This window comes from Gracilinanus agilis, chromosome 3 (assembly GCF_016433145.1).
Source record: "Gracilinanus agilis isolate LMUSP501 chromosome 3, AgileGrace, whole genome shotgun sequence".
NCBI lineage: Eukaryota > Metazoa > Chordata > Mammalia > Didelphimorphia > Didelphidae > Gracilinanus > Gracilinanus agilis.
In genome coordinates this window covers 290,640,080-290,662,437 of record NC_058132.1, presented here as the reverse complement: position 1 = coordinate 290,662,437, position 22,358 = coordinate 290,640,080, and positions in this window count along the sequence as shown.

Sequence of the window (22,358 nt, the reverse complement as noted above, 5' to 3'; positions counted from 1 at the left end):
GGGAACAAAATAGGTCCCTCATCAATCTGAAAATGATCAAATAAAGTATGGCATATGAATGGAATGGAATATTATTGCACTACAAAAAAATGACAAACAATTGAGAGTAACTTGGGAACACATATCAATTAATACAGAATGAAGTATAACCAAGAGAACACAATTACAAAAATGTAAAAAAAAAAATATAGCTCTGAAAAATATCGAACTCTGCTCAACACCGTAAGCAAGCTGAAATGGAGGGTTTGCTCTCTCAGGGTAAGAGCAGAGAAATCATTGATAGACATGAACAAGAAACATGTAGGTTGGTTTTGCTTAATTATACTTCTTTCTGAAAAGGGCAGATTCTATTGATGGCAGTAATGGAGTAAAAAGACAGAGGGAAATTACAAGTGTCTTAAAAAGTAACTGTGCTTTAGAAAATTAAACTGATATTCATGAACTGAAATATGTATAGACCAAAAGTTCTTCCGCAAAATGAATTTGGCTCCCAAATCATCCAAAAGTCAACCTCTTCATAGTTGGGGATATTTAATCCAAATAGAATCATCCCAGAACAATAACAGAACACCAAATCAGCCATCACAAGATTTGACAGACTGTATGCCTGTGGACCGAGACTCGCAATCTCTTATTGATTTTATCACTCGGCCTCAGATATGGGATATGAGGCCCTAAGACTCAGAGGGTCACTGTATTGCTGAAACCTTGAGACTGAGTCACTTCATATTCTGTTCTTGCTGTCTTATGCTTAAAAGAGATGTCTTTGTTCTCCTTTGCACCTGGGAATCTTATCACCCAGTTCCTAGAAACTCTCTGCCCATACTACTCCAGATCCTCCCCTAGTTCTGCTCCTTCCAGTCCCTTCCCCTTTTCCCTTCAATCAAAATTATAAAAGTAGCTGCTAGTCAATTTGCTCCCATATGCATAGATATCCTTGCTTAATAAAGATTACCTTGATTTTAAGGTATCACATTTGTAGCTTATGTTTCAGTTCTCAGAAAGTGGGATGGAGGTCTCTAGGGTTCTCAGTGCCCCAGAGTGAACGCTCCCCCTTGAGAGAAAGAGAAACCTAAATTCTGTAGGGTTCCCACCTCAATTTACAAAAGAAAACATAAAAGCACATTTTGTCTTATTTTCCCCTTATAATATCATAAGTTATATAATAAATTTATTGGACTTTGATTCAGAAAATATGGGTTGAAATTTTCTATCTGTCATATAGTTAGGTGACCAGGGACAAGTCATTTTGTCTCTCATAGTCTCAGTTTCTTTCATTTAAAAAAACATCATTTACCTCTCATTCTTATTAGGAAAGTGACTAACAAACTTTAGTGATATTAAAGAATTGCTATTCTTATTTTTAATTTTAAAATTTCCAGGTTTTACTTTCACATGATGCCAATTTTATTGAGACATTTTGATTTAACTAGGCCAGCTTATTTTTTAATTAAAAGAGGCTACTTGGCTCAAGTTCCCTAATCAAGTATTATCATAATAAATAGGAATTAAAATATTAATCATTTTTGGACCTGTAATTTTATCATTCAGGAAAAGCTACAGAAAAATAATGAAAAAGAAAATAATTTTATTATTCCTGTATCACTTTGTGAAAAAAATCCATTAGATTTTTTTTCTGCATAACTAAGGCAATAAGCTCATGATTTATCTTAAATATTTTGTTGCTTTCTTTTTTAATCCATGGTTTTAAAAAAACACCTTAAAGCAAAAATTAAATCTATACTTTATACAACATAGAATTAAAATTAAAAATGTAAATATGCAGAAGAAAGGAAATTCAGAAATAATGCTTTCAGTGACCTGCATTGTTCTCTACATGTACCTCCACAGGAACACAAATAACTACTTGGTGATGATTATTATATTATACTGTGATATTCATTATACTCTCTTCTCTGTTAAGGTGTGGAACTTAGAACACATGGGAAGATGTCTGGAAAGGTAGGCGGATGATGTGATAAGAACAAAGGATAAAAGAATGGCCAGTCAGAGTACCATTAATTCTCTCCTGATATTTGGAGGGATTGAAGGCCTTTAAAATGTTAGATGGACCATCTGTGGTGAACTCTGGAGGTGACATAAATGAAAGTTGTACTAGGTGGACAGTAATGGACAGATCATGGTCTGCATTATTGGAGGGAACTTTTGAATTAATGAGATCACAGACTCATTTGAATGTTGAGTATGAATATTTGTTCTTGTGTGGATTCAGAAGACCATTATTAGCATGATTTTTGCTAAAGTATATTGTGTGGCCAACTGCTTGGCTTGGTGGATTGAGAGCTAGGCCTGGAGGCAGAAGGTCCAGGGTTCAAATGAGGCTTCAGTCTCTTTCTAGCTATGAGACTCTAGGTAAATAAATCACTTAATCCCAAATGCCTAGTCCTTACTACTCTTCTGCCTTAGAGCCAATACACAGTATTGCTTGTAAATGGGAAGTAAAGGCATAAAATTTTTAAAAAAAAAAGGCATATTATGGTAACCTGGAATAATGGAAAAAGCATGGAGGTTGATTTAAGCCCTGATTCTAATGCTGATGTGTACTTAGATAAGTCACAGAGTCACCTTTAACCTTAATTTCCTCAGCTAAGGGAAGTGCAATTGTATTAGATTAATTTTAGAATCCCTTCCAACTCTAACATTCTGTGGTTCTTCATCCTATGTTTTTTATATTATCTTACACATTTACTTACGTAGCCTCACACACATATTTAAAAATCTCCAGTGGTTCCCTATTGTCTTTAGTATAAATACATACATTTAAATGTTCAGCATAGCATTTAAGTCCCTCAACAAGACTGGCTTTCAATTTTTTATTGTTACTTCCAACTATTATCTTTCATGTAATCTTTGTTCCAGTCAAACTAGCCTACTAACTGTTCATCATATTCAATGTTCCAATATGATTTTCCTTTCCTTTGTTATTTTTATCAGTTAACAAAAATTTATTCTGTTCATTTTCTCTACCTCTACCCTACCTAATTGGGGAAAAAAAGAAAAACAAAACCCTTGAAATAAATGTGAATAGTCAAGAGAAACAAATTCTTAAATTGGCCATGACTAAAATATATTTGGAACCTAATCTTTCAGCTCTCTGCCAGAAGATGGGGGACATAGTTCCTCATTGGTTTTCTAGAATGGTAATTGCTTATGATATTGATGTAAGTCCGTAAATCTTTCAGAGTTGTTTTTACAATGTAATTTACAAATTGTTCTCCTGATTATGATTGTAAGTCATTCATACATCTTTCTAAGTTTCTCTGAAACCTTTTCTTTCTTTATGTCTGATAGCACAATAATATAAGCTTTCATTTATTTATCATAATTGGATGAACCATTCATCAGTTGATGGGTATTTCCTTAGTTTCTAGTTCTTTATAGCAGTGTGCTATAAACATTTTTGTACATATTGATTCTTTTCCTCTTATTGGGTCACAGAATATGAAAACTTTAATAACTTCCACAAGTTATTAAAATTGGGAGGTAGGAAAGAGATAGATATAATTCTATGCTTGCACCCCTCCCTCTCCATAGGAGAAAGAATAATGGCCAGCCTCTGGTCCCCAACTTCGTGTTTCTAACCTCCTTGAAGGAAGTAAAATATCCCTTAGAAAAGGGCAGGAATAGATGATGCTAGATATATCTATTCATACCTCCCTGTAGTCACATAGAGATGGCCACATTCCATTTGAAACTTGGTGGAATGTCAGTAAAAAGTTAAAACTTAAGATTCATAAAATAAGGGATGATTAATGAAGCAAACTCTCAAAGGATGTGGGAGAGAATGGACTCAAGGGCCTAAGTGGGAAGATTAGTGCTAGCAAAAAGAACCACTCAAAACATAGATCTTGAGGAGAATAAAGGAGGTAAAGGATTTCTGATCTCTATAAAGCAGTTTATCTTCTAAAAAAATTGGAAATGGGGCCTGAGGAGAGAAAGGTCTGGAATATGGGGGCAATTTGATAGGAGTCATTAAGAGTTAAAAATATTATTGTGCAATGGTGAGGGACATAAGCAGAAAAGGGAGGAAAGTGAATAACTATTGTGGAAAATTAACATTGAATTGGCATATTATTGTGAAATCATTTTCCTTGACACCACCCAAGGTTGGTCTAAAATAGCATGGAGCCAAAACTTGGGACTACACCCAAATTCCCCTACCCCCACCCTAGGCTATCAAATTGGCTTAGGACCTTTTATCTTTTGTCAAGATCTTAAAAGGATAAAAGGATTTAAAGACAGGCCGGATCAGCTATAGTGAACCTGACATATTTGAAAAATTAAGGGTGATCAGCTATGTTGAATTCATCTAAAATAAGGTGGGTCCCACCAAGGATACATATCTCTTTTAATGAAGTAATGAGGAAGGAATTGAGGTCTCTAAGTCATCCCCTCTCTAGAAATAGCCACCAATGGGAACTGTCAGGCGAACTTCCAAGGTAAAACTGCCATTCCATCAGAAAGAGAACACAGCACCCTTCAGAAGTAAGAGGCAGTACTCCCTCACTCTCTTTTTTGAGGAAAGAGGCTGGCTAAGCTGATCCATTCTTTGTTCATGGGAATGTCATACCCTCATAGGGAAAAAAATGTTAATCTTGAGGGAAAATGACCTTATATTCTTTACTGGTCAAAACTCAAATGCTACCCTATGTAACTGAGCTCCAATAAATCTTCTTTTTCCCCAGTAAAACTATAATTTTCAGAGGTTCAAAATATATCTACCCTAATAAGGCAGTCTTGCTTTTTTTTTTTTGTCTCAATTCTCTGTCCATTATCTATTTTGCATGTATTTTAGGGCTCCCTAACACTTTTTTCAAGAGAAAAGGATTGATTTATGTGGGGGAGAAAAGAGGTGTATGTGTGTGTGTGTGTGTGTGTGTGTGTAATAAAGCATTTATATATTTTTGAACATGTGTCTCCTTAGGTCCAAAAGTCATAGATTGTCTTATTTTTGTATTTGTATGACCAGCACTAAACATAGTGTCCACCACATACACAGTAGAAACTTTTGATAAATTGATTAGCTGACTCATGTCACTTTTATCTGAAACTAGAGCAAAAGAAGGGATCCCCTTAAAAATAGCTATCTTTTGAGAGAATTCAACCAATACTAGGATTATCTAGCAGGACTTTTGCAAGTTACTTTGTAAATATAATGTGTTTTTGAGGTATAAAAGGTTTTATATACAACCAAAGTTATTTGTCCAACTCATGATACTACTATGTCATTCTTTAGGCCTATTCCTATTACCCTCTTCTCAACATCTTCCATTATACAGAGCATCATGAATTGAAGGTGCTTTTTTAAATAGTAAAATCATCTATACTTTACAATAAGTTGTATGTAAGTAATAGAAATAAATTTTATCGGTAGGCAAATATAATCCAGAGAAAATCTTGATTACTTATTAATGTACCTATCAATATTTTTCTACATAAGTGATATGGTTGAAAATTTCAATCTAATTCTTGATTTCACAGATAGTAGTAACCATTCAAAAAATGTTTGTTGAATTGCATTCCATCACATTCTACAGCATATGGAGTAGAGATAGCAGAAAGTTATAGAATGTTTTATAATGGTGTCAAACTCATGATCCAGAAGTAATTTACTGAAATCTAAAAGATAATAAGGGAAAAGTAATTAAAAAGATTCTCTGGCCCTGGATCTGCCACTCACTAGTTACATTGCCATAAACTTTGGGCCTTAATTTTATTTGTCTATAAAATTAGGAATTTGGATTCAAAGACCCCCTTGGGTTTTTTTCACCCATATATTCTCACAAGAATCCAGTTGGAAGAAAACTCAGAGATCATTTTAACTGTCACTTAAGCTCTGTGCCAGGAATAAGTAAATATGTTAGTTTAGCATATAAGCAACTTGATGCTGTTTTAAGCCTTCATTTTGTGACTAAATTGTTGTTTTAGAAGTTATTTACTATGATAAGATATGCATTTGTGTATTGTTTGGAAATAATTTTTGTCCCCCCAGTTGGATTTAAAAATCAGTCTGGCAGTCTACTGAACTATTTCTGGCCTGGGCAAGCTACCCCCAGCCCCCAAGGTTTCCCAGCACAGTCTTCCTTATCTCCCCCTATCATAAACCTAAAACTGAAGCTATCTTATCTGATGTCTTGAGGAATGTTTGTCTATGTTTGCCTGCTTTACAATATTTGCCTATTTAATGTATGTTTGCCAAATGCTTCCAGCCCCCTGACCCTGAAACCTCCCTCCCCAGATGCTTCCTGACCACCTGTCCCTGACACTACCTTGATAATTATGTATGTACCAACCCCCTTCCCCAAACATTTCTATATAAACTCTTGGCTGAGAATTCCAAGGGGTCGTTCAGGCATGCCTCTCTGCCTAGCGACCCTAGCTATTATTGCTAGTAAAGAATGAGCCTCTTCTTGCATATTGCATTGTCAGTGTGATTCTTCCTTCGGCCATGAACCTGGGTTAGATATTAAAATTTGAGTACAACACCCCCAATTTGGCAAAGAAGTGATAAACAACCGCTAATGACAAGCATTCTTTAAAATCTAATAAACCACTGAAAAATATTTGCTAATGACATTAGAGGCTAAAACTTATGGTAGTTTCCTTTCTTTATAAGCTTAGGAATTTAATCACCAAACAGAATTTATATGTAACTTATAATTATCAAGACAAAGAAGCCAATAGCAAAAAACAAAACAAAAAGATTTCTACAAAATGATGCAAAATGAGCAGAACCAGGAGAATGTTGCATATAGTAACAACAATAATGTATGATGATCAAATATGAATGACAACTACTATCGACAAGGCAGAGACCCAGGACAGTTCCAAGGGATTCATGATGGAAAAGGATATCCACAACCATAGAAGGAACAGAGTCCAAATGCAGATTTAAGCTTACCATTCTTTACTTTATTTCCTCTATGATTTTTTTCTAATTTAGGCATTGTGTATCTTCTTTCACAACTTGATGAACATGGGAATACATATTATATGAAAATATATATATGACCTATTTCATATTGCCTGCCCTCTTGAGAAGGAGAGGGGAGAGGGAGAGCATAAATTGCAAAATGTCAGCAAATATTAAAAAATTATGTTGAAATGTAATCTGAAAAAAATTAAAATTTGTTATTAAAAAAAAGAATGCAACCTCCTTGAGGGCAGGAATCTGTGTTGTGATTTTTCCATCCTTTCTTTGACTCTCATCATTTAGCCTATCTGGCACTTAGTAGATGCTTAATAAGTTCTTATTAATTGATTAATTCAAACTACTAGAATTCTGAAGGTGTAATGCAGGGGCTTGCTGGAGTACAGGGGGAAGAGTAGTAGATGCTATTAGGCCAGCCCAAATGGACTTTAGGCAGGAGTAGAAGTTGGTGTATAAACAGGGGTCCTGCACCTAAGCTGAATGAGAGGCAGATGAAACTCTCTTACTAGTGAAGCCAAGACCCCTCTCTTACTAGTGAAGCCAAGACCCGGTTAAGTTCAGGATTCTGTGCCTCTGTCCTAGGAAATGGAAACAATTCTCTTGGACAGATGGTGTCATCAACAGGAAGGAGGCTGGCACTTCCTGAACCTAAATGTTTAATAAACTTTGTCTACTGGAGCTAATAGTCTGATTTCACTGCTGATGTTACTCGGCCTTTTGTAAAGGTAAAGGCAATGGCTTCAAAGATCTTTAAGCTTAAAGGTTAAAAGGGTTTACTGGTAATAATTTGGATCAGGTAAAAGGGATTTGGAAAGTGGGTGAAGTAAGCTAAGATCTTGAATAACTAATTTCACTAAACTACTTTTAGGAAATACTGAAAGGTCTTCTTATGGTGCAGTAGTAAAGAATGCCTTTAGGACAATCTCAACTCAGATACTCTTGGTTGCTGACCCAGGGCTAAGCCCTGGGCCAGATGGTGATGTCTTGATGGTAAAAACTGTCTGTTTTCAATAAGGGTTGTTGGGTCTGCCAATGAGCTGTTGAAATGGCTAGGTATGGTAGTTGTTCCTACCTAGCTAAGAATCTACCCCAAACCACCCTTTAACCACCCAGGGACCCACTTTTCCACCCTTTCCTCCCTAACCCTGAAGATCAGAGCCAGACGTGAAGTGAGGGGTCTGGAGGACCCCCTTTTATACCCTGACTTCAACTGTCACCCTAGTACCCGGCCTGGGTCCTCTGCAGGGTTCTGTATTCTATATTGGCAACTGCCAGCTTACAACCCATAAAAACACGGTTGCAGGATTTTATCCATAACAAAGGTCAATAGCTATTAATATTAGCTTCCCAGTAGAAATTTAAAAACCAGAGAATATCATAGTTGAGGACCTCAGAGACAAATGTACTACAATCTGTGCCCATTCTTTGCTTAAAAACCTCTAAGAAGGTGGAACCCAAGATTTTTCTCTAGCAAATATATTCCACTTTTGAAAAGTTCAAATTATTAGATATTTTCTTCTTACATTAAGCTAAAAATTCCTCTTTTTAGCATCCATCTATACACTGTCTTTACCACAGACTTCTAGAGATGAGCACCATATTTATTTCTCCTTCCACTTTTCAACCCTTCTAATACTTTATAATAGCCATTATTCCTCATCTCCAAGCCCTTTTATAAAAAATATTTTATGCTAAATGTCTCCAGTTCCCTCACGTTGATCTTCATGTAACATGATATCAAGTTCTTCATCATACTGGCTATCATCCCCTGGACACTCTCCAACTTGTTAATATCCTTAAAATGTGGACTGCAGAAACCAGATTATTACAGGTAACTTCTTTGATTCTAAAAATCTGAGTGGCTATCATGGATAATGCTGATTGGCAGCTCAAAGTTTCTTTTCAAAAGACTTAAGGGATAAAATTCATATCGCACAAACATTTTAAAGATGGAAATGGATTTAATTAGTAAATTAAATCCTGTGTGTTATGTAAACTGCTCTAAGCACTTAATGTGTATCCAAGACTGAGCCATAAATCTTAATTGACAATATTTAGTTTAACAATGGGTAGCTGGAAATGTTGATTTGTATTTAAAGAAAACAAAGTTATTCAGCCCAAACTGCCTGAAGGCTGCAATTACTCACTCTTTAGAGCTACAGACTCCTAAAATGCCAACTTGGGTGTTTTGATAAGATTATGATGCACTTCTTTTTCAAGTATGTCACACATATGGATTTAAAAACAAACAAGTTAAACTAGTCAATTATAAAACACTTCTAAATTTCCACCACCAAAATAAAAACAAATCATTAAAGCAACAGACAATAAATTATTTGGCTGAGTCAGGAAACTGTGTTCAAATCCCAACTTGGCTATTTCCTAGCTCTTTTACTTTAAGATTGTACCTGTTCTTCAGTTTCCTCACCTATGAAATGAGTAGGTAGGACAATGTGGACTCTAAGGAGTCTTTCAGCTTTAAATCTATGATCCAAAATGACAGCCATTAAGTGTTCTTTTGTTTTAAACTTCCAAACTTCAGCAAGAATTCTTATGGGTAAGCCTAACCATAGGAAAAGGTTGTGCTGGTGATAAGATTCATCCTTCTTCATCCCTGAACCCAGTGTTTTCTTCTATGGCAAGACTGACCAGGTATTTCCTTCCCATCACCCAGCATCCTTAAGTGTTCGCTTTCCTCTTCCTTTTTTTCTACTAACCATTACTTTTAAGAATCACAGAACTAGAAGAAACCTTAGAGATCTTTTTAAACTGGTGTCCAGAGGGTTTCTGTGAAATTGAATAGGAAAATAAAAACATCTTTATTTTCACTAATCTAGAACAAAAATTTAGTATTTCTTTCATTTATCACTGCAAGAAACAAAATACATGATTTAGATTTCTCCAGACTGCCGACTGGATGCCTGTAATCCAAAGCATGCAGTACCACTACAAGTTCTCTTTTTATTCATAAGAAAACAAAAGCTCCACAATGAAGTAATATGGCCAAAATTATATCCATTGGAAGGGGCAATGAGAGAAGCTGAATCTGAACCCAGGTCTTCAGAATCCCTAATTTAATATGCTTTCTGCAACAGTGTGTTTGCCTCACTTTCAAGGCCCTGTTCTTTTGTTTGTTTTTAACTAAATGTCTGGCTAATTAATTGAATAAATTGTAGTGTCCAGCACAGTTCCTTGCACATAGAAAGCATTCATAATTTTTTTGAATGGAAAAAAACTCCTCTTTTGAATCACTAGCCATGTTTTTTTTGGAACCCAAAGAATCTGACTTTGAATCCTGAATCTTCCATTTACTTTGCAGTATTTGTTTCAGAGAAGTCACTTAACCTGTTCTGACCTTTGTTTCCTTGCTTGTGAAGTGAAGGAGTTGCATTTGACATTTTAATGTCCCTCTCTTGACTCTAAATCTGGGATAGTGTGCTCACAGAAAAATAAATCAGTCCCCTCAGGAGAAATGCACACTTGCATGCAAGGTAGAGGAGTTTCCCAGTGACTCTGCTTTACAACAGGCTATTTAATAATGAGAATTTCAGATAGAAGGACAGGAAGATGGGAGACAGAGTTTTGAAATATCAGACTTTTTTCGAACATAAATTATGTCCTGTGGGTGGCTACGTAGGAAGATCAAACAAAATAATATGCAAAGTGCTTTGCCAACCTTAAAATGCTATATAAATGCTTGTGATTATTATTATTACCTACTCTGCTCACACAGAAAGCCAAGCCTGCTACTAAAAGAACCACTACTACAAATACAACAGTAATGATGATGATGATGATGATAATCATAGATGACATTTACATAGTACTTGCTAGCTTTCAAAGCATTTTCTTAGTCTGGTGAAGTAGAGAGTATGACCTCTGAAAATAGTTCCTCTCCCTATTCTCTTCCATATAGGAAAGAAGAATAGAACAAAGAAACAAAAAGCTCTCCCTCCCCAATACTACAAATTGAGAATAATTTTAGGAAAGGCCAATCCAAATTAATAAGCTCTTGAATCTATTTTTAAGTAATTTTTCTTTCAAATACACACAATAATATCAAAGACTAAATACTATTTTTGTAGACTCTTTCAACCTGCTGTAAATAATGTATAATATTCTTCTAGAACTAGCATGTTAATTGTTTATGTGTAATCAGAAACCATATATTGAATTAAAGAGCTTGAAAAATAGATTAGGCATTAAGCTCAGGTTGTTTTTACTATTTAAAATAAATAAATCCAACCTAGATCAGTGTCAGAATCATAATGATTTGCAAGTTAAGAAAGCCCACAAAAACACAGAGTTATTAAACAAACAACTCAACATATCTTGCCTTTATCTAATCCTTCTACCACACATTACATATCTCCCCTGATGCTCCCACTAGATTTCTGTTGCCACGTTGTCCTTCTAGGATCACTTATCCTGAAAATTATGAAGTCAGATTCTCTGGAAAACAGGTCATGTCTTTCTCTTAATGTAGACTTATGTTCAACAGGCTATTTTGATGGAATCATTAAAACCAAAAATTACTGGCTTTAGAATCAGAAGACCTGGCTTTGAATCTTGGCCCTTCCCGTGAACTAGCTGTGACATTTGACAAAGCAAAATCAGTTGTTGTGGCCTCAGTTTCTGCAACTCTAAAAATAAGGAGGGAGAACTAGGTCATTTTTAAAGTTGAGTCTAGTTCTAAATTCCTATTAAAAAGAAAAGAGGCAACTAGGAGACACAGTAGATAAGAGTAGTGGACCTGGATTCAGGGAAACAAGTTAAACTATAGCCTCAGATATTTATTAGCTACAAGTCACTTATCTTCTGTCTCCTCAGTTTCCTCATGTGTAAAATGGGAATAAAAAATACACACACACACACACACATATGGTATCTGTATATATTTTAAAAATAACTTCCTCCCAGGGTTGTTCTGATATATTTGTAAATGAGAAAATTGTAAAATTCTTTGCAAATTTTAAAGCACTAGCTATTTTTTATTAAGGGGGGGGAAGGTCATAACTCCAATTTTTCCATTTCCTAACTAACTTCTGCTACATGGGCTAATAATATCACCAAAATGCAAAAGAGTTAAAAGAATGTAGGAGAAAAAAAAGAAAGAAAATAGCAGTAAGGGAAAATATATGGCTAATTTAGCAATGAAAATCTTTTTTCCCCCTTTTATTGGGCATGCTATAAGTGACACGGGTTTCCATGCTTCTTCAAAAACTTATTTTGAGGGAGCAGCTGGGTGGCTCAGTGGACTGAGATTCAGGCCTAGATATGGGAGGTCCTAGTTTCAAATGTAGCCCCAGACACTTCCTAGCTGTGTGACCCTGGGCAAGTCACTTAACCCCCATTGCCTAGCCCTTACTGCTCTTCTGCCTGAGAACCAATTGTGACTACAACTCCCAGGGCTCTCTACTACAACTTCCTCTTTGTGGGAGGTGTCCAAGAAAATATAAAAATAGAAAGTTTGGTGCCTTTTTACTCTGCTCTCTCTCCAGCCTGGAGGCTCTTGGATCCTGATCTCTATCTCAGCACCTTTTTTCCCTTTCTATCTACCTCCTAGTTTTTCCTAGACCTTCCTCTTTCTAATTTAAATAAAACCCAGCTATTCTAAACCCTAAAGTTGCTCTCTGATCTTTTACTTGAGCTCCTAAGGGCTCTGGTCAATTTCCCCCTGCAGGGGCTAGAGACACCACCTTCCTTTCCCTTTCTCTACTTTCCTCTCCTTTTTTTCCCATTCCATCCATTCTTCCTACCTTACCTCCTTTCACCCCCTCACACAATAGACATAGTATTGATTTTAAGAGAGAAGGTAATAGTTTAAAAACAACAATGGGGGCAGCTGGGTAGCTCAGTGGATTGAGAGTCAGGCCTAGAGACAGGAGGTCCTAGGTTCAAATCTGGCCTCAGACACTTCCCAGCTGTGTGACCCTGGGCAAGTCACTTGACTCCCATTGCCCACCCTTACCACTCTTCCACCAAGGAGTCAATACACAGAAGTTAGGGGTTTAAAATAAACAACAACCAACAACAACCAACAACAACCACCACCAACCACCACCACCCACCACCACCAACCACCACCACCGAGGACAACGACAACAACAACAACAACAACAACATCTTATTTTGATTAGAAAAGGACCTATCAAAAAAAAAAGTAGTACTACTTGTTAAATGTGTTTTGTGAAAAAAATCTTAAGGTAAATTACCCTCATTACCCACATATGAATGAAGTCAAATTTCAACTTTTGATTCAAACAAGAATGTGTGTGTGCATGTGTATCTCTAGTATCCTATAGTATCTATCTATCTATATCTTTGGAAATCTCAAAGCACTATATAAAAGTACTTTAAAAAATCATAATTTAGTCACTGATGTAGTTGCTTAAATTAAAAAAAAAAAAAAAAAGGTTTTTCAAGGACCCCAGGAGAATGTGCCTTCTGAGCTTATAAAATCTAATGAAGAGGAAGAGGCTGTCCAATAAGAGCCTAATTCTTAGAGCAAGTACAATAGTCATGTAAAGTCATGGTGAATCTCCTTCCAAATATTTATCATGGAAGGAACCTTTCCCTTCTTGCTTCAGAGAATGAACAGATATCCTGTGATTATTTCCCATTGGTTTGAGACAGGTCCAGGGATGAGGAATAAACCTGTGAAACCCTTGAAGTCAAGACATTGAGAGTCATATTCAAATAATAGCTAGAAGGCCAGTGGAAATAAGGTGTAAAATGATAAAAGCAGGAAGGGGTCTGGTTGTGAAGGGCTTTAAAAAAGTAAGAGTATTGTATATTTGATCCTGGAGAGGGAGTTGTTGAAATTTATTTAATATCTGATACTGATAATACTTCTTTTCTGATTTTGGATAAGTACTAGAGACTGGTTAGAGTAGGTTATGACTTGTAAGCTTTTAAAGACAGAGAGTTATAAAAGTTGTCTTGAGGTACCAAAGCTTGTAGCAGCAATGGCTGAATCTGATGAAGAGTCAGGTTTGAGGAGTGAGTTGCTTGACCCAGCTCAATAGTGAATCAGTCAGTCAATCAATCAATCAATCAATCAATCAAGTTGGCAGCTGAGATGCTTTCTAAAAGAAAGAGAGTGGCTCATCTATTTGTTATGCATGATTGCGTTAAATTTGGTGCGGACTTTTTAAAGGAATAAATGGACTGTTTGAGGCAGAAAATACCCTAGGTTGAGGAGATTAGACATTTTTTATAGTACCTAATTTAAAGTTGGGTCTAATCTCCCTAGGTACCAAATGAGTGAATATTGGGAAGACTGAAACCTGGTTCAAAGGAACATGTTTTATATTTTGGTTCTTACTTTACCTTCTCTTTAAATGTCACTTTAGAAAATCTAAGTCATATTAAATGCTTAATTGATTTTGAGAAGATGTTAACTAGGTTAACACTAGGGGAACAAAACGGTAATAGTATAAAAAATTTCTAGGGCTTCCCCGCAAATCCCTGAGGGGAGCAACAGCTAGCCATCGACCAAAATGGCTAGTCTGGGTGCAAATTTAGAGTGAGTTTCAGAACCTGCTCGACATAAGTCATAGGCAAAATGCAACTATTTTGAATGAATGAAACAAAATGAATAAAATAGCATTTATTAGATATTTACTTGGGCCCAGTCGTATAGATATAAATAGAAAAGTTGACATTGTTCTCTCTCTTAAGTATCATTACGATCTCACTGGGAGATATAACACATAACAGAAAAGTTAGGCTTCAAGGCAGATGGGAAGGCCATTTGTTCCTAAGGGTACAATAGGGGGACAACATCCAGAGATTCATAGCATATATAAGTAGGTCAAATGACAATACCAGGAGATCTGAAGACATAGAAGCAAGACAAATCACAAGATCTGAAGGAACTTAGAAAAGCTGGGTGTATAGCAAAGCCTGAGCCTTCTATTCAAGGGAAAGAATAGTTACTGACTTCCAACTCATTTAAAGCTAGTGATAAATGTTAAAATCATTATCTGGGATAAGATGGATGCCATCTTCTTTGACAGGGATGGCAGCTAAGAATTCAGAATGTTCCCAGGTGCCGTGAGCCAGGGGCAAAAGTCGGTTGGCTCCATTCTATAAATACTCCCTAGGAACAATAGTTGGGGTCTCAGAACTCAGAGCTAAGATTTGAGCAAGCTTCTCTTGGAGTAAGAACTGGGACAAAGGGAGGTGAAGGGTGGAAGAGGGTAGGCCTGAACTTGTAACCTGTATCTGACTGAGAGAGAGCTAGTGATCAATCAACACCATTGATAGTAGAGCTGTGAGAGTATAGATCATCAATCAACATCATCATCAATAGCCTTCCATAATCTCTGGTTTAGCTGTGGCAAAGTCAGGTCAGAGTTAGGGAGAGGGTGAAGACCTCCAGCCTCTACTAGCCTAGCAATCTCCAGCCCTGATTGTGGGAAGCCGTTCTATGTATTAAAACCTTTGGAGAAATAGGATCAAATTTAGGGCCTGTTATCTGGATTCCCTACGTGACCAATCCAGGCTGAGGCAGTCTTTGTGTTTGGTCCTGGTCACCTGAGCCCCCAAAAAGGCTCTGGTACCAGCAGGTAGGTTAATCCAAAATCAACTTGATCCCTCCAAAAAGGTTATTAGGAGTCATTTAGAGAAACAGAGTCTGTAACAGATATTTTATCTGGATCCCATTACAAAATCATCAGCAAGTAAAACTGTGTGTATGATTTTTCTGCCCTGCATGTCAGGATGCAGACTGAATGGGCCATCTAAGATAAAAATCTGAGGCTCCTCTTCTGACTCAGTCTTTGATCCCCACCTTTTTTACAATTCTTATTGGAGAGCTTTGAAGTGGCAGACCAGCTTCTATTGAATTGATAATTTCCTCCCTTGATAATTGAAGAAGCCTAAATCTTAAACAAAGGCTGATTCCATACTCAGATTAAAACCTGAGTCTTTAGTCTGAATGCAGATTTCAATTGATGAGCATCTCCATAGGATATTTCCTCTCCCGGAATTATACCCTGCTGAATTGGGGTTTGGAATTTGACCATTTGTCTTTGCATCTGTATTCTTTAAACTTCAATGGATTATACGTGATTTATTGCCCCTTACCAACTGTGACTTCTTTTTTGAGAAAGATATATAATAAACTTCCATGCCCACAGAATTTGGAACAGCATGGCTAACCACTAGTCTGGTTGTTCTCATTTTTCTTTTTCCTGTCTTATCAATCCGACGCCGTAAACGCCACTCAGAACCCTCATTTTGCATGTAGAGGCTGGTCCCCTATACCTGATCAACGATTAGCTTAATAACCAAACAATAGCAATAGGGTTTCCAATCCCCAAACCTATTACCTTGTTATCCTTTCCCCATTAATAGTTAATACAGTGATTTACCAACAAGTACCTTTCCTGAGCGATTATTCTACCACAGCCCTTGGGAAGGGGAGAATCAATACTCATTCAGATAACGTTTCCAATAGCTAATCAATAGCCTATTAACAACTAATCCAACCTCAGGTTGGGCCTAGTGAGGTTAACCATCTACCTAATGTCTCAAGGGTCCTAACTTGGGCAACTGTTAGAAGGAAGCCACTGACAGGCTTAAACAACCAAGCCTGTCAGGGAGAAGAGGGATATAGATTACATCCATAGCTATTGTGAGAGGAGTGTGCTTCCTCCCTCACCAACTGTAGCCAGCTTAGGTCTTGGGCACCTGATCCCTCCTCCAGACATACTACCTCTAAGATCTACACACCATCCATCCTCCCAGATCAGAGAGGAAGATCAATAGGGAGGTATACATAAAGGTATATCTGCAGGTCTCTCATTCCTTTTTAACATAAATAAAGTAGCCTGGATTATGGGGGAGGATGCTTTGGGTGCTGGCAAATCCTGCCTCCTGCTTCCCTCAAAAACCTCACCTGCACTAATTGTACTGGCCAGTATTGAGGTGTTTTCTCTATTTCCTGCCAGTCTGCTCGACATTCCCTGGTCTCCCCCCACCAAAAACAAAAACAAAAAAATCCTCCAAATGAAAGCTGAAGAAAGGACTAGAGGCCATCCCAGCAGCAATGAGGCTTGGCTCTGGGAGAGAGGAGACCTTTGGCCTCTTCCATCCCAGGTCTTTCTTCCAAGAAAAGCTCCTCTCTCCGGTCCCCCATGTTCTGCCTGTCCATTTCAGTCTGTGTTTCTGTCCACTCCGCCTCCCATTTGTCTGCTCACGTGCCTCTGTTCTTTCTCTTGGCATAGGACTCTGGATTTCCCTTTGTGCTCCCAAATTATAGAAATGCTTCAGGTCAAATTATAAGCAGGAAAATTCCCTTCCTTCCTTGAATTCCTTGTTAATGCTGAGGAAAGGGTAACCCTGAACACCAAAGCCTTATGATAAAGGAAGACCCCTGAGACAAATATTTCCCCTGGAATTTTCCCCTAGATTTCAAGATGGACACAGAGATACACCTCCAGGCTATCCTTTGATACATCAGGCTGTATCTAAGACATCTACTTGCCCCCTAAACTAAGACATCTACTTGCCCCCTGTGTCTTCAGGACACAAACTCTTGTCAGAAAACAAACATCTCTTGTCCCCCACCCCCACCCGGCCCAACCTCATTCCCTTACCAGTCATGGTATTCCTGTTTTTGTAAAGGTATAAAAGACTCAGATCACATCCCCGCTAGGAGGCAGCATCCCATTGATGCTGATCTCCCAGCCAAATTCAACATAAATTCCAATTTTTTCTTTTTCTTTCTAAGCTAAGTTATGGAGTCTTGTATTCTTGCAAAGGGTACCCATCCTGAACCCCAGGGCCTCACCTCTAGCCCCCCACAATACTCTCAGTTGGGACCAAGCCTCCATGTGACTAGCCTGGGTCCTCTCGTTCCTCTTTATGCTCTCCTTTCTCTGTCCCTACCCCAAAGAGTCAGTGAGCCAGTGTCAGCCTCTTCCCCACAGGTGTACTGATCCCCTTCCTGCCTCCATCCTTTCCCCACTCTCAGGGCAAATTCACATTCTTTAAAAGTCACTTGGGTTAAGATCTGTGGAATAGTCCACTTATGGATCTGTATGTTTTAGTCTCAAGTGTGAGGGCAGGGGTGGAGATGAAGGCTGTGGGTCAGATATAATAAACTACCCAATAAAGGAGAGAAATGATCTCTTCTGGTAAACTTTGTTCCCTCTATTAGTCTTTCTTGCAGTCTGATCTTCCCTTCCCCCTTCCAGTGGCTTATTGAGATAAAACAACAGCATGATCATGCAGTAATGAGATATGGGATTGATGTTTGTTAGGTTGTTTGGAGAATTTGATCATTGTAGAAAATAACTTATGATGAAATACCTAGTAATCAAGAAATTATTTTGATGGTAATGTTAGTGGATGTATAGACAAAGAGTATGAACAATAATTTAGTTCTTGCAAGATATATTCTATAAATAAAGCCTTTATCCCATTTATTTCAGAATTGAAATTAGAATTAAAAATGACTAAGGGGAGGGGGCAGCTGGGTAGCTCAGTGGATTGAGAGTCAGGCCTAGAGACGGGAGGTCCTAGGTTCAAATCTGGCCTCAGACACTTCCCAGCTGTGTGACCCTGGGCAAGTCACTTGACTCCCATTGCCTACCCTTACACAGTATTGACTCCAAGACGGAAGGTAAGGGTTTAAAAAAAATGACTAAAGGTAAGTTTATTCCAATTATAAGAAAGAACATATAAATTAAAATTTAAGTCTAATCTCTAGTTTACTGAATTATATGCTCTGGACTTCACTTGCTTGTAATAACACTAACATATTGACCTTTTGGGATAACATTTTCTATACAGCACTAGATAAGCACAGATAGCATTGCTTTGTTCTACATTAGGTCCTCTTTAGGTGGCCATAATCTTGCATAATTATTCTCTTATTCCTTTTTCTTTCTATCTTCTACTGTGCTGCAAAGTTAGCATTTCATTCAGTCTTTTAATTTCAACTCTACAAAGAATTTCAATTGTGAGCTGAATCTGAGACCAAACAGCATGGAAAGAAGAGTCGTTAACAGTATACTTTTTATCTGAAGTTTACTCCATGGATTACATGAAAAGATTGATTTATTTCAAGCTCCATGATGTATCACCTTTATTGAATTCTCTCTAATAAAAAACAGACCACTTCACAAGGAAATAAACTTCTTCCATATTCCTGAAACTTAAAAATTGTTGAAAGGCTAGCATAGTACATTGATTTTCACAGATTCAGAAGAGGAAGGCTTCCATTTTGAGGACAATTTAATGATTTCCATCATTTTTCTCCTGCTTCCTCTATTACCTGAATGGTCAACCTGGCATTATAAATCAGGCATATTATTATTACTATTTGACAAGATATCTGTGTACAAGAAGACAATGAACTATATGGCAATTCTCATACTCTGAAAAAAACACAAGTAAATATGAGGAATCAGTGAGGTGATACAAAAATAAAGGAGATAAAATGTGATAGCAATATGAAATCTATCTCTTTAACTTTAATAAAATATTTGAAGCAACAGCATTCAAGAAAAAATTATGCCAGGATTACACAAATAAAATGAAACTAAGGATGGAAGCTTATTGTCAGTTTAAAGGGAAAAAAAAACAACTTCTTTCCCTGAAGTTACCAGTTATGTTTTATTGCACAGAGAGAAACTATAAACCTCTGTTTCCCTGCTTCTCAATAACAAGGGCTCTCTTTATTTGTTTTGTTTTTATAATACATCTATATAAATATTTTAATGTAATTGGCTTCCTATGTAATCCCATGTCTTTTATTTTAAAAAAATTTTAAATAAATATTTAAATGGAAATATTTTAAGATGATTCTGATAAAGGGGTCCAGGAAATAAAAAGGGGAAGAATCTTTACTGTATATCTTGACCGGGTTTGTAATTTCAGGAGGTCCGCTTTGATATATAACCTGATTAGTTTGAACTATGGTTAGTTTGTATAATTCCTTAAAATGTAAAGTAAATCTGGGAACTTGAATTAAATCTAAGATTTTATGGTTTGTATAAGGAATCTGAAAAATGCCCAAAAGCAAGAAAGCTATTAATAGGAAATTCTAGTCTTGCTTTGTGGTTCAATGCAAGCTAAATGTGGATTGTTTTAAAGGGTTTGTTCAAGGGTCACCAGTGAATTCAATAGACTGCCAAGTGCAAGAAATTAAAATATATTTCAAATACATCACTGTCAATCAATACCTTTACTTAGAGATTAATAACCATACCATTAAAATCACAGAATCAGTACTGACAGCATAATAATAATTGTATCAGAGTATCTGAACTAATTCAATGAGAAATGAATATATTGCATTAACTCAAATCATTTTGGAACCATTGTGAGAGGTTGTTTATTTAAAAGACTAAAATGTCCCCACTAAACAGAGACAAATTGGAACCTAAAAAGAGAATTTCTCACATTCACAATGATTGGCCCCATTGTGTTAAATTGTTTTTTTTTTTATTAAATTTAGATATAATTTATAAAATATTTTCTTTCTTTAAAACTTCAACTATTTCTTAAGTCTTGAATGCATGCTTATCATCCCCTCAATATCTTTGTTCAACATCACAAATACTTACCAACTGGATCTTTTTGATTCTGAAAGAGGATTTTGCTATTACTGCCATCCATATTTGCCATATTGATTGTGTTTCCATCAGTCCAGTAAAGTTTCCTTAAAAAGAAAAAAAAATAGTTCATCAGATATGAGAGATGTTAAACCTATTTATAGTTTATAATTATATAAGAGAAAAATTCTGGGGAATATAATAAACCCAGAACCATAGAAGACCTTCAAGCCTTCATATAGTAAAGATGAGGAAGGGTTGTTTGGCATTTTTAAGATCATTTTATTAAAAAATACCTTACTTTTTTATATTTGCTCTACTTCAAGCAAGGCTTGGCTAAGTCAAAGTTAGTGGAGGTATTTGTGGGGTTTGCCCCATAGAAGGGGAGAACAGAGTAAGTGCCCCCATGATTCCCTCTGCACTGCTGCTCTAGCAGCTCAACCAATCCTGCTTCTTCTTCTCCTTTTTTTTTTCTTTTAAATAGCCCTTACCTTCTGCCTTGGAACCAATAAAGGCAGAAGAGTGGGAAGGGGTAGGCAATGGGGGATAAGTAACTTTTCCAGGGTCACACAGCTGGAAAGTATCTGAGGCAAATTTGAACCCAGGACCTCCTGTCTCTAGGTCTGGCTCTCAATCCACTGAGTCACCCAGCTGCCAACCAATCCTGCTTCTACACATTCCCTTACACAAGTGGAATGACTGCTGAACTGCTATCCCCATCTTTTTTTTAGCATCTGGTTTTACCCCAGGGAAAAGAATTAGTCTCTATGAGTATGATGTTAATAATCTAATAATAATTTAAGAAATTTTGTGGTTTAATGCAAGAAACCTACATATGTGGTGGGAACACCTATTTTATATAGTCTAGGCTGGTCTTTAAGGGCTCAGGGAGTTTGTTTTGCCTTCCTGCTGACTGAGGTACAAATAGCTCAGTCTAGGAAGAACTGTGATCTCAAGTTCCACTTTGTTTTTTGTTACACTCATGGAAATGCTTTCTTGGCTTTTTGCTGTGATGCTGCTGCAGGAAGAACTAGATTGTTTTATTATAATGTTATATCCTTTTAAGTGTGTTCTTTTAGCTCCTAATTATTAAAGTAGTTTGTAATTGAATTTTATGGTCCATGAATGCCTATTGCATTTTAAGACCTTGAACCTAAAGGGTTGGACTAATCCTAATTTAGACTTGTCTTACAATAATAGCAGCTGCATTATCCTGCAACCCAAATTGATTATGGGGCATTCATTCTCATTCTCCCCTTTTCTGCTTATGAAGCCATGATGGGCCATCCAGAGCACTGGGAAAGAAAAGCTACAATAAATAAATATTCCTGGGAGGGAATGAGAATAAAAATCAATCCTTCCAGACCTTAGTAACTCTTCTTTTCATGGCTTTGTGCTCTCAAACAACCAGTGAGAGAATAGGTTGGATCCAATGTGCCTGTCTGTCTGTCTATCTATCTACCTGTCTATCTTTATCTAGGACAGGGCCTGTCTTATGACTTCACTATTATGGGCTTGGGGGCAGCTGGGTGGCACAATGGATAGAGCAATAGGCTCAGTCATGAAGATTTAAATTCAAATTCAATCTCAGACATTTACTAGCTTTGTTACCCTTGGAAAATCACTTAATCCCTGTTTGTCTCAGTTTCCTCATCTGTAAAGTGAGGATAATAGGAGCACTTCTCTCCCAATGCTGTTGTGAGAAACAAATGAGAGAATTATAAAGTATTTAACAAAGTATCTGGCATATAGTAAGTGCCATAAAAGGTTAGCTGTATTATTATTATTATTAATTCCTAAGTAAAGAAATTCTAACTGATGCTGGTTGACAAGTT